The following is a 13,892-nucleotide window of genomic DNA, read 5'->3' on the forward strand; positions in this document are numbered from 1 at the left end:
ATTAGCAGCAGCTTTGATTGAGACCCTTCACGCTGAAGTCTAATAATCTCATTCAGCCTTTGTAGAAGCCTGAAAAGGGGCTGGACACGGCGCCACTGTCCCATTCATAACATCACCTTTAGCACAGCATGAACGGTGCATGGATGATTCATGGATGAAGTCAGAGATGAAAACAAAATTGGGACATTTTAATCTGACTCGGACTTTAGTCCAATCCTTTCATTAAAATCCTTTAAGCTTTGAGGGGCTCTATATTTCCATCCATCCATCCTTCCATTTTCTAAGCCGCTTCTCCCTCAGGGTGGCGGGGGGTTGCGGGGGTGGGTGGGGGTGCTGGAGCCTATCCCAGCGGTCATTGGGCGGAAGGCAGGATACACCCTGGACAGGTCGCCAGTCCATCGCAGGGCAGACAGACAGTCACTCACACCCAGGGGCAATGCAGCATGTCCAATCGGCCTGATTGCATGTCTTTGGACTGTGGGAGGAAACCAGAGAACCCGGAGGAAACCCATACAGACACGGGGAGAACATGCAAACTCCACACAGAGAGGACCCCAGTCACCCGGCCGGGGAATCGAACCCAGGCCCTCCTCACTCTATATTTCAGTTATGTTTATTTTATTAAAACTAATGATTGAATATTTTATTCAATATATAAAATATATAATATGGTGTGTTAGTGCAGCACACACTAACACACCACCACCACGTCAGTGTTACTGCAGTGCTGAGAATGATCCACCACCCAAATAGCACCTGCTCTGTGAGGGTCCATGGGGGTCCTGACCACTGAAGAACAGGGTAACAGAGTATCAGAGAAACAGATGGACTACAGTCTGTAACTGTAGAACTACAGAGTGCAGCTGTACAGTAAGTGGAGCTGATAAAGTGGACAGTGAGGGTAGAAACAAGGAGGTGGTCAGGATGTTCTGCCTGATCATATCATTACTCTTTATTTACTGAATTTTCTTTACTGACTGGAAAAGAAAGAAAACATAGATTGTGACCTGTGCACATTTAATCATTTCTATCAGAAAGTAAACAGGAATTGTGCATTAAAATGTTTAAAAAATGCCAGATTATTTTCCCTGTGCCGAACGTGTTAATGTATTCTCACATAGGAAATCAACAAAGCACATTGTTTAGCCTGAGGTGTCAAAAGGGGTGGCGTAAAACTAGAACCAATACAGCTTAATAAACACATCACAGCTGTCGGAACAAAACCTCATATCTTCATTTTTGTCATATTCCAGTCTTTGACATAATGTAAAAATGCATGTTGCCCTTTCCATCGAGCGTAAGTCTGATGATGAATGGATGAAAAGAAATGGCCCAAAATTACTCAGAAAGCAGTCCTGGTTCCATTGACTTACATTAAAAGTAAAGCATGTTTTTCCTTCTCCTGTAAAGTTCCCATTTAGGAGATACGAGGTTCTGGTTAGACAGCAGTGATGTATACATGTGTGAACTCTGAATAAACCTGCTCAGGCTTTCTTCTGGCGATGAAAACCAACAAAGAAAAATAAAATTTCATATGAAAGCACAAAGAACCATCCTCAGTCTTTGGACAGGCAGTGCAGCTCCAGTGCTGGAGTGTTTACAACATCTGTCCTCTGGCACGTTGTGTTTCGGGAGATGAAGAATGACTCCACCACTGGGGAACCAGCAAGGATTTGTTTCTGCTTCTACAATCATCACGCGCCCCCTCCGCAGCTCAGCGGTGGGCGACACAGCTAAGCCGCGGGAAGAAAAATACTAAGTTTGTCCAATGAATCATCTCACGCTGGAATGCTCCGGTGATCCAGCAGCAGCTTTGGGAAATCCAGGCAGAAAGATGCGGAGGAATCGGCTCGGTGCTTCGGAGGAAAACACATAGAGGGTCATCGCTACTCTTTGGACAAACCTGAGGATGGAAGAGGGCGTAAGTGCATGAAGCACCTCCAGAGCTGATGCTGCTGAGCCTTGTTTGTCCATTTTATCTGTTATGAGATGAACTGTTGATGAAAGTATCTTTTTGCTAAACTGTCTAAAAATAAACATGCAGTTGCATAATTAATCACTCCCTTTCCAGCCATTCCAACCCCAAGCCACACCCACATGGGACAGAAACTGATGTTTATACCACAGGACGTTCGAAAATGTCCTGTTACACAGTTCACAACATAAACACCTCATGCAGCTAAGCCTGCACAAGGACTTCCTTTTGGTCATTCCATCATTCCATGTATGAAGCGTTCTATGGACCACATTGTTAGTTCTTGTGGTTCCAAATAGAGGACGTCCAACAACATATGGGACCAATGATGTGTGGTCAGGTTGAAAGTGGGTAGCCAACACTGGACTTTGTTTTGATGCAATTAAGCCAACCAGGATTTGTTTCTCAAATCAGATCTTTTGAGACGACTGTCCACACTGTTATCTGCAAGTGATCAGGTCAGATTTGTGTGTCCAGACATCACTGGTCTGGACACACTAGCTGCAAGGGTTGCTGTGGTAAGGATGTAGGCAACAGTAGCTCCGTAGCTACGCTGATGACACTGATGGAGAGATGGAGGTGCATCATGTCACCCTCCAAACTCTTCCGAATTCTCTGGCATGAATCTTTGGAGCTCTTCTCAACTCCCAGCACTTCCGTCTGCATTCGAGAACATCATAGTTTGCTGAGTGACGGTGGACTGACAAGGTAGGAGTGTCTAATAGAGTGGACAGTAAGTGGACGCACTGTTTAAAAACTCCAGCAGCACTGCTGTGTCTGATCCACTCAGACCAGCACAATGCTGTGGCATGGGCCTGAACATCGAGCGACGATGAACCTCAGTGAGGACAGCGGTGAGAGTGCTGCGAATGGGTAGTGGATGGAGTGCAAAGCCCAAGCTCCACCGAGGAATGCGGGTGACGGCAGGAGGAGGAGGACGATAATGCCGGCCACAAGAGGCACAAGGGCAAGAAAAGCTCAGAGCACATGCCATGCTACAAACACACACTAGCACACCACCATCAGTGTTACTGCAGTGCTGAGAATGACCCACCATCCAAATAGTACCTGCTCTGTGAGGGTCCATGGGGGTCCTGACCACTGAAGAACAGGGTAAAAGGGGGTAACAAAGTATGATGGAAACAGATGGAAAAAGAACGGCTGCTAATGTTTAATGGAAAACACATATTTATACTATTTTCTGATAAAAGTGGTATTAACTGTAAAACAATACTGATATAAATTGCATATGTGAATTACTGATGAACCCTCGGAACCACATTTTATATTATTCATTTATTTCTTTATAATATGGCAAGAATCAAAGGTTTGATGTCCTAGCAAGGCCTACAGGAAATACAGGCGGACTGCTGTTATGGTCTTTTAACTCTACTTCCAAAAAAGACCACTAAACAGCTGCTCATTCAGTTTTAGTTTGCTGGGGCAGTCGTGGGCTGGAGGTTAGGGAACCAGCCTCGTGACCAGAAAAAGAGCCGACAACACATGACTGAGGTGTCCTTCAGCAACACAACTGCTCCCTGGGTGCTGCGGATTGGGCTGCCTGCTGTGCCGGGCAAGTGTGCTCACTGCCCCCTAGTGCTCACTAGAGTGTATGTGGTGTTTCCCTATTGAAATCTGGTGAAATGTCCCTGTTGTGGGACTAGTATGGGTCAGTTCATGTTGACCAGCTCATTACTGCAGTTCTGAGTCTATAAATAACTGAATGGTTTCTGCTCTGAATGCAACTTTAATCTGTTTAAAGATGTAGCGAGTAGGTCTATGAACTCCGGTCAGCTGCTTGAGCCCAGAGTCCAAACTAAACAGCATTTGTGTTGCTACAACTGGAACAAACTGCCAGAGGATCTTAGAAGAGCTCCAGGAGTGGTGAATTTAAATTCAGGTTAAAGCATTTCTCTTTTCATGTGCTTATGATTGAGCTCTATGACTTGCGCTCCATTCTTACTGCACTTTACTCTCAATGAGCTAATTTTAATAACATGTAACTATAATAGTCATTAGATCCTAATGTATAAATAGTGTAATACCATCAAAGCACGATTGATCATGACTACATCATGGCCTATGGGGTTCAGGCTTGTGTCCCAAAGAGGCCTGCTTATTTTTGCGTGCTCACATGGTTAGTTGTAACTCATAGTGGCAACGATTGATATTCTCTTTAGCTCTTAGTATTAAGGTCCTTCAGTGAATGTTTCTCTAAAAAAAAATTTTTGCCATTTTTTTTCTCCATATTTAAATGTTTGTTGTTTCACAATAAATATTATTTACAATATGTACCGAATCGGCCCAGCACAATAAACAACTAAGTAGAACGATGGTATATAAAGAAAAATAAGATGAAATAACCCAATAAAATCTACGCAAAGGATCCACATAAAAACGGGTCATTGTTGTAAACGAGGTGCATTAGTGGGAATGAAAGAACCTCCACTCTGGGGGCTCAGCAGGTGGACTCAGACACAAATTCGAGAAATAATGAAGAAAAAAAATGAATCTCACCAAATATTTAAAAAACTTTAATAAGCCCTCGAAGCCAAAACACATTTACACTCATATACTCTTTCTGCAGTGCCCCCTAGTGGCCATTCCACCAGCAGAATGGAAACAGAATCAGATCTTCTTAATTAGTATAATCAAATAAAATATTTGTTGCCTGTAACTTTGTTATCAGATCATTTAGGACTTGGTGTCTCTCTGGTGTGAAGTATTGTGACTCCACGTTGAGCTGCTAGTGAGCAATGAGGGGGGGGAGTGAGAACCCCCCGCGGTGAAAACTATTCACAGCTCTCCACAAAAGGCCTCTTTTCCACTGTAGGAATGAACGGTTCTGTGTACAGAGGGGAACCATTCCAGGAGCATTTGACAGTTTGAAGCAACACTTTTTGGCGTGGTTAGCTAACCATACTCGTGGCCACAGAACCTTTTGGTGGGAGGACGTAGCGACGTAGCTATTCACTGATTGGTTCTATGTTTATGTCTGAGTTGTGCCACAGCAATTGCTGCGTTACTTCAAATTAGAGAACAATGAAGTAAGTTCAGTTCACTTAAAATAAGTTCAGTTCACTTAAAATAAGTTCAGTTCACTTAAAATAAGTTCAGTTCACTTAAGATAAGTTCAGTTCTCTTAAGATAAGTTCAGTTCTCTTACACGGACGGCAAATAAATTAAAGCAGTGCATGACTTAAAATCCACCATTCGATAAACGTCAAAGATGCAGTCTAACGGCAATTTCTAACTGTAAATCGGCACTGATAACCTGGAGAGAGTGACTGATAAGTGTTAGCTGAGCTGGCGTGCGGCCCTCTCTGCTCACCACAGAACAGGTTGGATTCTGACTAACAAAAGCTTCACTGACACACATTTAGGTGATAATGACTGAAACCCGAGGAAGGGAAGATGAGTGGCTGATGTTAGAAAGACAGAAAGACAAAACAAAACCTACTCTCTGGTGTCTGGAGCTGGAGCCTTCTAGCTAAGCTAATGCTAGTCCTCTCCTCTCTTCTAGTTAGCTTGGCTAAAGAGATCCAAACACCCCACTGCAGGTTCGATTCGACTAACCGCTGCTTTAATATCACAAGTTTAGATGATAAAATGGTACAAGAGCGAGAGCAAAGTCAACTGATAGATGGTGGAGTGACAGAAAGCCGAAATCGAACCTGTTCCATAGTGCTTGAAGGTGTAGCCTGCTCGGCTAAGCTAACGCCTCTTGCCACAGTACCCTAACCCTAACCCGTTTAGAGGATAAAAACTCATACCTGAGAGCACAAACTCGAACGACTGATTTTGAAGTGACAGAAAGACATTTTTCATTTACGGCATTTGGCTGACGCTCTTATCCAAAGCGACTACCAATTTGATCATTTTACACAGGTAGGCCAAGGTGGTGTTAGGAGTCTTGCCCAAGGACCCTTATTGGTATAGTGTAGGGTGTTTACCCAGGCGGGGATTGAACCCCAGTTTACAGTGTAGAAGGCAGAGGTGTTAACCACTACACTAACCAACCATGACAAAAAACGTAATTGTTCTGTGCTTTGAGTTGTAGCCTGGCAGGCGAAGCTAATGCTAATATAGCTGTCCTGTTTCAGACTGTTTCAGTAACAGATGATCGTTTGGAGGATATAGAAGATGAGAGGATATCGAGAAACTGGAGTCAGACTGACAGACGGAATCAAAAGCGTTCTCAGGTGGGTGGTGTGTGCATGGCTATTAGCCTGTTAGCGGTGAGCCACTCGTTTGTGTAGTTTTCTGCAGTATTTCCTGGTTCTGATTTAGTCGTACAACCAATGGAAAAAGAAACCGTAACTGGTCTCACAAATCCGGACCAGCGCGGAGCAGCCCAGTACAGCCCTGAGAACCATTTGGCTCATAAAATAAAAAAATTCTACATTTCTAAAAACACTTTGGAACCAGTTTAGTACACACTTAAAAATGATGGTTCTCTAGTAAAGAAAATGGTTCTATAGAAAATCTTGAACATTCAAAGCACCCTTTGTATCATGAAATGGCTCTTCAGATCGGTGTACGATGTGCTGTAGATGGTTCTATGCAGAACCTTTTTGAAAATGGTTCTATATATCACCTAAAAGGGTTCTTCTTTTGTATGATGTAAGTCTGAGATTGTTACAATAGGAGAACCCTTTTTGGTTCCATATAGAACCCTTTAAAAAAATTCTATATAGAACCATCTCATATAGAACCAATATATTGCACACCAATCTGAAGAGCCCTTTCACAATGCAGAGAGCCCTTTAATCATGCAAAGGGTTCTTTGAGTGTTCATGGTTCTACATAGAACCATTTCCTTTACTAAAAAGAAAAAAAACCTTTTAGAGCCATCAAGTGTCTAGAACAATCCATATCACTGTTGTCAGAAACAAAACCTTGTACCTTGAAAACCTTGAAAATGGTAACTTTACAGGAGTAAAGTTTGCTTTTAATGTATGTCAATGGAACCAGAATTTTTTCCAAGTAATTTTGGGCTGTTTCTGTTGCTGTTTTCCAACAGTGGAAAAGTGGCCAAAGACAGCCATGCCCAGATATAAAGGACAACTGCAGCTCTTATTTATGGCATTTGGAAGATGCTCTTTTCCAGAGCGACTTACAATTTGAGCATTTTTATACAGGTAGGCCAAGGTGGTGTTAGGAGTCTTGCACAAGGACCCTTATTGGAATAGTGTAGGGTGCTTGCCCAGGTGGGGATTGAACCCCAGTCTACAGCGTAGAAGGCAGAGGTGTTAACCACTACACTAACCAACCAGCATCATATCGAACTATCCTGCACAACAATAAACACAATAACACAATAAACTCACAATAAAAATAAAATAAAATGTCTAAAAACACTTTCAAAACATTGGTTACCTACAAAAATAAAAACCTATTTTACTTCCATTTCCATTTTACACATCATACAATATAGTCCCCCAGTATTATGAAGGATAATGCGTTTCGCTGTTGTCGATCAAAACCTTGTATCTCCAAAATGGCAACTTTACAGGAGAGGGAAAAAACCTACTCTACTTTTAATGTAAATCAATGGAACCAGACGTTTTTCCAAGTAATTTTGGGTCGTTTCTTTTGGTCCATTCTTCGTAAAATTTCCGCACAATGTAAAGGTAAACAGTTATTTTCAAATTATGTTAAAAACAAAAAAAAAAAAACAACAAAAATGGAGATACAAGATTTTGCTCCAAAAGCAGCGATATGCAACAGAGGGAGCTTGAAAACATATGGAAATTGGATTTGATTACTAGAGTGGAAAAGTTAAAAACAAAAGCATTAAAATTAAATGAAATTTTAATTGAAATGATCAATTTCAAATATGAAGTTTTAAGTCATATAAAAGTTCTAGGCAGGATATTTTCAAGTGGCACAGTGCTTTACACTGTATGAAGGTTTAAAAGTTTAAAAGGTTCTTCAAAGTCACTTTATAGCCTTGGTTCTTTAGGGATCTTTGTTGAAAGACCCCATTGATGCACCATTGTTGTGAAGAGAGCTCAGTTAAATGTAGGCGGGAAGAAACAACCTCTTCGGCGAGTGGCAGTGAGTCAGAGGAGAGTGAGTTAGGGGTGAATTAAACTCCACAGTGAATCGTTTTCATGAGCGTGATTGCTGTTTGCTCACCTTTTGTGAACAACCCAAGGCCATGCCAATTAGCATATAACCTGCAAAGGTCAACCCCATCAAACTCATTTGCATTCCATTGAAATGAGAGAAACAATGAAACAGTCTCTCGGCTCCAGTGATCCGTTTAAAAGCAGCGCTGCAGGTGTTTTCAGGGCTCCTGTAACCGAAATGAAAAAAAAGAAGTAAAATCAAATCTACATTTTTCTCCTCTTACATTAAACGTCAATCAGACAAGATGTGCTGGAAGTGTGAAGTTTAATTCTTCTGTTTTGCGCTGGAGCAATGAGACTAATGTAGCTAATAAGCAAAGAAATCAGAGGCAGAGTCAGAAGGAGGGGGTGGTGGGTTGCCTCCAGCCCCTCCCTTGACTACCTTAATTTATTTACCTAATAAAAAATGAATACTAAATAAGTAATAAAATAAGGTAGTTAATATAACTACAGTGATATAATAACAGGAGAAATGTCTGTACGGTTTGATGATTAAGACGTAAAAAGAGTCATTCAGAGTGGTTTTGTGTGAAATGCTCTGCTCTAGAGAAACTTTCCAAGTCAGAACTGTTCCAGTGGTGGTGATAGGAACCAGACGTCCATCTCTAAAAGCTCCCTCACAGAAAGTCATCATCATCATTGTCGTTAATCGCTTAGTCCCGATAGGGTTGCGGTAGCAGTTGGGAGAGCAGATAATCCCAGATGACCCTGTCCCCTGCAACTTCCTCCAGCTCATTCCCAGGGTCTCCAAGCTCCTCCCAGGCCAACTTGGAGATGTAATCCCTCCAGCAGGTCCTAGGACGACCCCAGGGTCTTATCCCGGTAGGCCGTGCCTGGGCCACCCCCACCGGTAGACGTCCAGGGGGAATCCGAATCAGATGCCTGAGCCACCTCAGCTGGCTCCTCTCAATGAGGAGAAGTAGCGGCTCTACTCCAAGCTCCTCCCAGATGGCCGAGCTCCACACCCTATCGAGTTAGAGTGTAGCCCGCCACCCTGTGAACAAAGCTAATTTCCACCACTTTTATTCGCGATCTCATTCTTTCGGTCATTACCCACAGCTCATAGGTGAGGGTCGGGATGTATGGCTCAACTCCCTCTTCACCACTACAGTCCGGTACAGTGACTGCATTACTGCTGCCACCTGTCCCAGCCTGTGGCTGATCTCATGATCCCTCTTCCCATCACTCGGGAACAAGACCCCAAGATAGTTAAATTCCTCCACCTGGGGCAAGTCCTTTCCCCTTACCTGGAGTGTGCATGCCATCCTTTTCCGGGCTAAGATCATGGACTCAGATTTGGAGGTGCTGATCCGCATACCAACCGCTTCACACTCAGCTGCAAACTGCTCCAGTGAGCACTGGAGGCATCCATGTGATTCAGTCAAAAAGAACATCATTGTCTGCAAATAGCAGAGATGCCACCCTCCGGCCTCCATACATAATGCCCCCCTGACCTTGGCTACTCCTTGACACCCTGTCCATGAATATCATGAACAGGAGTGGAGATAAGGCATAACCCTGCTGGAGCCCAAAGCTAACACTGAAAGGGTCCAACTTAATGCTGAGTATATGAACACAGCTCTCACTCTGGAAGTACAGAGATCAAATGGCCCAGAGTAGTGGCCCCAGTACCCCATACTCCCGGAGGACCTCTCACAAAATATCTCGGGGAACACAGTCGTAAGCCTTCTCCAAATCCACAAAACACATGTAGACGGCATTGTTCCTTCTCAATCGGAGGTTCAACTATTGGTTGAAGTCTCCTTTCCAGCACCGGCATAGACTTTCGCAGAGAGGCTGAGCAGTGTGATACCCCGATTGTTGGCACACACCCTCTGGTCCCCTTTTTTAAAAATGGGGATCACCACCCGGGTCTGCCAGTCCTAGGGTATTGTTCCTGAGGTCCATGCAATACTGCAGAAGTGCGTCAGTCATGACAGCCCCACAATATCCAGAGCCTTAAGCATCTCTGGATGAATCTGAAGCTTGCCAACTACCTCAGTGACCTCCACCAGGGGAATGGAGCTTGACACACCAGAGGCCTCTGGCCTTGACGCCAGTGAGGGAGGCATGTCTCCCAGATTAAGGAGTTCTTCAAAGTGCTCCTTCCACCGACCAACAATATCCTCACTTGAAGTCAGAGTTTCTCCACGCTTGCCGAATACAGCTTGGGAGCAGCCACCAGGCACTCGTCGGGGGACACTACCCCCACTGCTCCCAGGGTAGGTCACAGTGACCCTGTCCCGGGTAGGGTACATGATTTTCTGTGCCCGTTTTTCATGGTGGGCTTTTGGATCGTGTTAGTCTGGGTCGTCAATCCAGACCTGTTCACCCTGGGAGACCCTACCAGGACCATATTGCTCCTGACAACTTTGCTCTGAAGATCCCTAGACCACAAAAAACCTTCCACCACGACAAAGGCCCCAATCCAGGAAGGGACCCTCACAGAAAGTTCCTACATGAAATGGTTATGAATTCACTGCCTGATGACCGAGACACTGTTTTATGATAGTTTAGAGAACTTCAACTCCATTCATGGTGGGGGGATACATACAGGGTGCTGTGTGGCAAAGTAGTCCCCAGAGAAAACTTATTATTCCAGATTTTCCACTATTTTCCATCATCAACATTCCATATAAGCTCAGAAGACTCGCGTAGGTTCACTGTTGGTTCTGGATAGTAAATAAAATGCCTATATTTTTAGTCATGGCAACATCTGGTTCCTATCATCACCACTGTAAAGAAATCTGTACTATTTCACACCCACTCTCTGAATCTCTCTGATTACATCTTACACACTTACTTTAGCCACACCCCTGTATTTTAGAGCAGGAAGTGAAGCTGCATCTCTGTCCCTCATAGCCACACAGTGGACAGTTAGATCCCATTGATCTGAAGTAAATGTGCCCCAAAGGCTGTAAGTCAGTGTCGAACATTAATAATTGGCACTACAGAAACACATACTTTTCGCAATTAAGCACTTTTTAGTGTGTTTAATGTAAAATATGACGAATTTCTGTGTGAACAGTCGTGAACAGTCACTACTGAAACAGTCATGCAAAGGGTTCTTTGAGTGTTCATGGTTCTACACAGAACCATTTTATGAACCTTTTAAGAACCATCATTTTAAAGTGTGTAGAACAAGGCATAAACAGCTGTTGTTGGAAGAAAACCTTGTATCTCCTAAACGGTCATTTTACAGGAGAAGGAAAAAACAGACTTTACTTTTAATGGAAGTCAATGGAACCAGAATTTTTTCCAGGTCATTTAGAGACATTTCATTCAGTCCATTCATCATGAGATTTACACATAATGTAAAGAGCATCAGGTATTTTCAGGTTGTGTCAAAAACGGAAAAACGTTCTCCAAAAATGTGATCATGTGTCGTTTAACGTTCAGCATTTCCATTCCTCCACCGCTCAGAGCGGATCAGCGTGGAGATTCCTCCCTGTCTCGTCTCTAATGCTCAACCCAGCCATCATAAAACCCAACAGCGTGTTTGGAGGGACCCTAAGTACGCCAAGAAGGAAAACTTCATAGCTGAGGATACAGCGCATTCACTATTCCGGAGCAGGGACGGTGCGGTCAGCAGACAGCAGCTTCCGAATCCTGATCTATAACAGTGGGGAGAAGGCTAAAGCGCAGTTGCAGTGTATGTTTCCAGCAGTCATTTATCTCTCGTCCCTCAGGGACACTGAATCACTCTGACAGGAGTGGAGCGCTCCGTCCTCCGTCCTGACGCTCTGTCGTTCCAGGAGCAGATTTAGCCTTTAATATCCCATCTGCCCCCATCCTCCTGACGCATGACAGCGCTGGTATTCCTGTAGACTCTGAAACGTTGATGATGGGTTATCGCATGACTTTAAGCTCTTAAGCTGTGATGTCTTACTGAAAAGCCAGCAAATTTACATGCAGGCAGTGGAAACTGGGCCTTCACTTAATAACATAATTACTCCCACATGCTGTTTATAGGAAACAAACGGGAGTGAAATCTGTTCATAAACCAAATGATTACTGGCCGATTTGCTCCGGTACGTTTTGTGCTTTCTGCAGATCTGCATGTATGTGTGTGTAATAGAGCTAAATGGTAAAGAATCAATGAAAACATTTTAGATTATGGGTCCAAATTTATTTATAATTATATGCTAATTAAACGATCGTTTTAATATATTATTCATATGTTGTTCATTACCAGTGTAATTGAATACACTGTTAACTGATAGTTTAGTTTGTTCAGATTAATTACTCATTAACTGTTTACTAACTGCTGATTATTAAACTGATAATGAACTGATGCATGTTTATATCATTATTATTATTATTATTATTATTATTATTATATGTGCTTTTGTTTGCTTTTGCCATGTGCCTTTGTCTGTTTTGGTTTCCAGCTCTGCCCTTTTGTCACACCCTTCATCTGTGTCTTTAGACTTCACCAGGGGTCACTCCGAGGTGTTTCTTGTTCTTGTTCTAAGTGTTTATATTACAATGGTGTTTTAGGTCCACAGTTAATACAAATTTAAATAATAGACTTAGAGAATACATTTCGTAATATTTAAAGAAAAAAGTAGTCCTATTTTGACAATAATGGCATAGTAAGTCAATAAAAAAGCTGCAATATTTCAAGAAAAATAGTTATACAATATTTGGAGAAAAAAGTTGCAATATTTAGAGAAAAAAGTTGCAATATTTAAGTCACAATATTTAGAGAAAAAAGTCACAATATTTAGAGAAAAAATTGCAATATTCCAAGAAAAATAGTTGCAATATTTAAAGAAAAAAGTCACAATATTTAGAGAAAAAAGTCACAATATTTAGAGAAAAAAGTTGCAATATTTAGAGAAAAAAGTTGCAATATTTAGAGAAAAAAGTCACAATATTTAGAGAAAAAAGTCACAATATTTAGAGAAAAAAGTCACAATATTTAGAGGAAAAGTTGCAATATTTAGAGAAAAAGTTGCAATATTTAAGTCACAATATTTAGAGAAAAAGTCACAATATTTAGAGAAAAAAGTTGCAATATTTAGAGAAAAAAGTTGCAATATTTAGAGAAAAAAGTCACAATATTTAGAGAAAAATGTCACAATATTTAGAGAAAAAAGTTGCAATATTTCAAGAAAAATAGTTGCAATATTTAGAGAAAAAAGTCACAATATTTAGAGAAAAAATCACAATATTTAGAGAAAAAAGTCACAATATTTAGAGAAAAAAGTCACAATATTTAGAGGAAAAGTTGCAATATTTAGAGAAAAAGTTGCAATATTTAAGTCACAATATTTAGAGAAAAAAGTCACAATATTTAGAGAAAAAAGTCAAAATATTTAGAGAAAAAAATCACAATATTTAGAGAAAAAAGTCAAAATATTTAGAGAAGAAAGTTGCAATATTTAGAGAAAAAAGTCACACTATTTCAAGAAAAAAGTTGCAATATTTTAAGAGAAAAACTTCAATATTTTGAGAAAAGTCACAATATTTGGAGGATAAAGTGGGCTAACTGTATGGGGCTCCCACAACGTATTGAGGTCTCGGTTGCTGCACTGGCCCCAGAGGTCCACACACTCCTGTCTCTTTGTGGATCATTTTGATCTTCATTCTCACTGTCTGCGAAACTTCATGCCTTCTTTGACAGACAGTTTCCTCCAAGTCGGTCAAATTATTTTCTGATAAATTGTGTATTTCTTCATATTTTATGTTGGCTGCTGTTTTAGAAACGCAATACACCACTTGAGGTTGTGCGTCACTGTGATTTTATCACAGAACGAGGGCTTTGGGCACTTAACTTC

At 41.8% G+C, this 13,892-nt stretch overlaps 1 protein-coding gene across 1 annotated transcript in view; it reads left to right on the top strand.

Annotated features, from left to right (window-relative positions):
• The first annotated feature begins 6,157 nt into the window (after window positions 1-6,157).
• LOC108439991 (corticotropin-releasing factor receptor 2) overlaps window positions 6,158-13,892 on the top strand; it is a 279,618-nt gene continuing 271,883 nt past the window's right edge. Inside the window, exon 1 of the mRNA XM_037534292.1 lies at window positions 6,158-6,177. The gene's annotated coding sequence lies outside the window, so the exon portion shown is untranslated. The remainder of the gene's footprint in view (window positions 6,178-13,892) is intronic.

This window comes from Pygocentrus nattereri, chromosome 2 (genome assembly GCF_015220715.1).
Source record: "Pygocentrus nattereri isolate fPygNat1 chromosome 2, fPygNat1.pri, whole genome shotgun sequence".
NCBI lineage: Eukaryota > Metazoa > Chordata > Actinopteri > Characiformes > Serrasalmidae > Pygocentrus > Pygocentrus nattereri.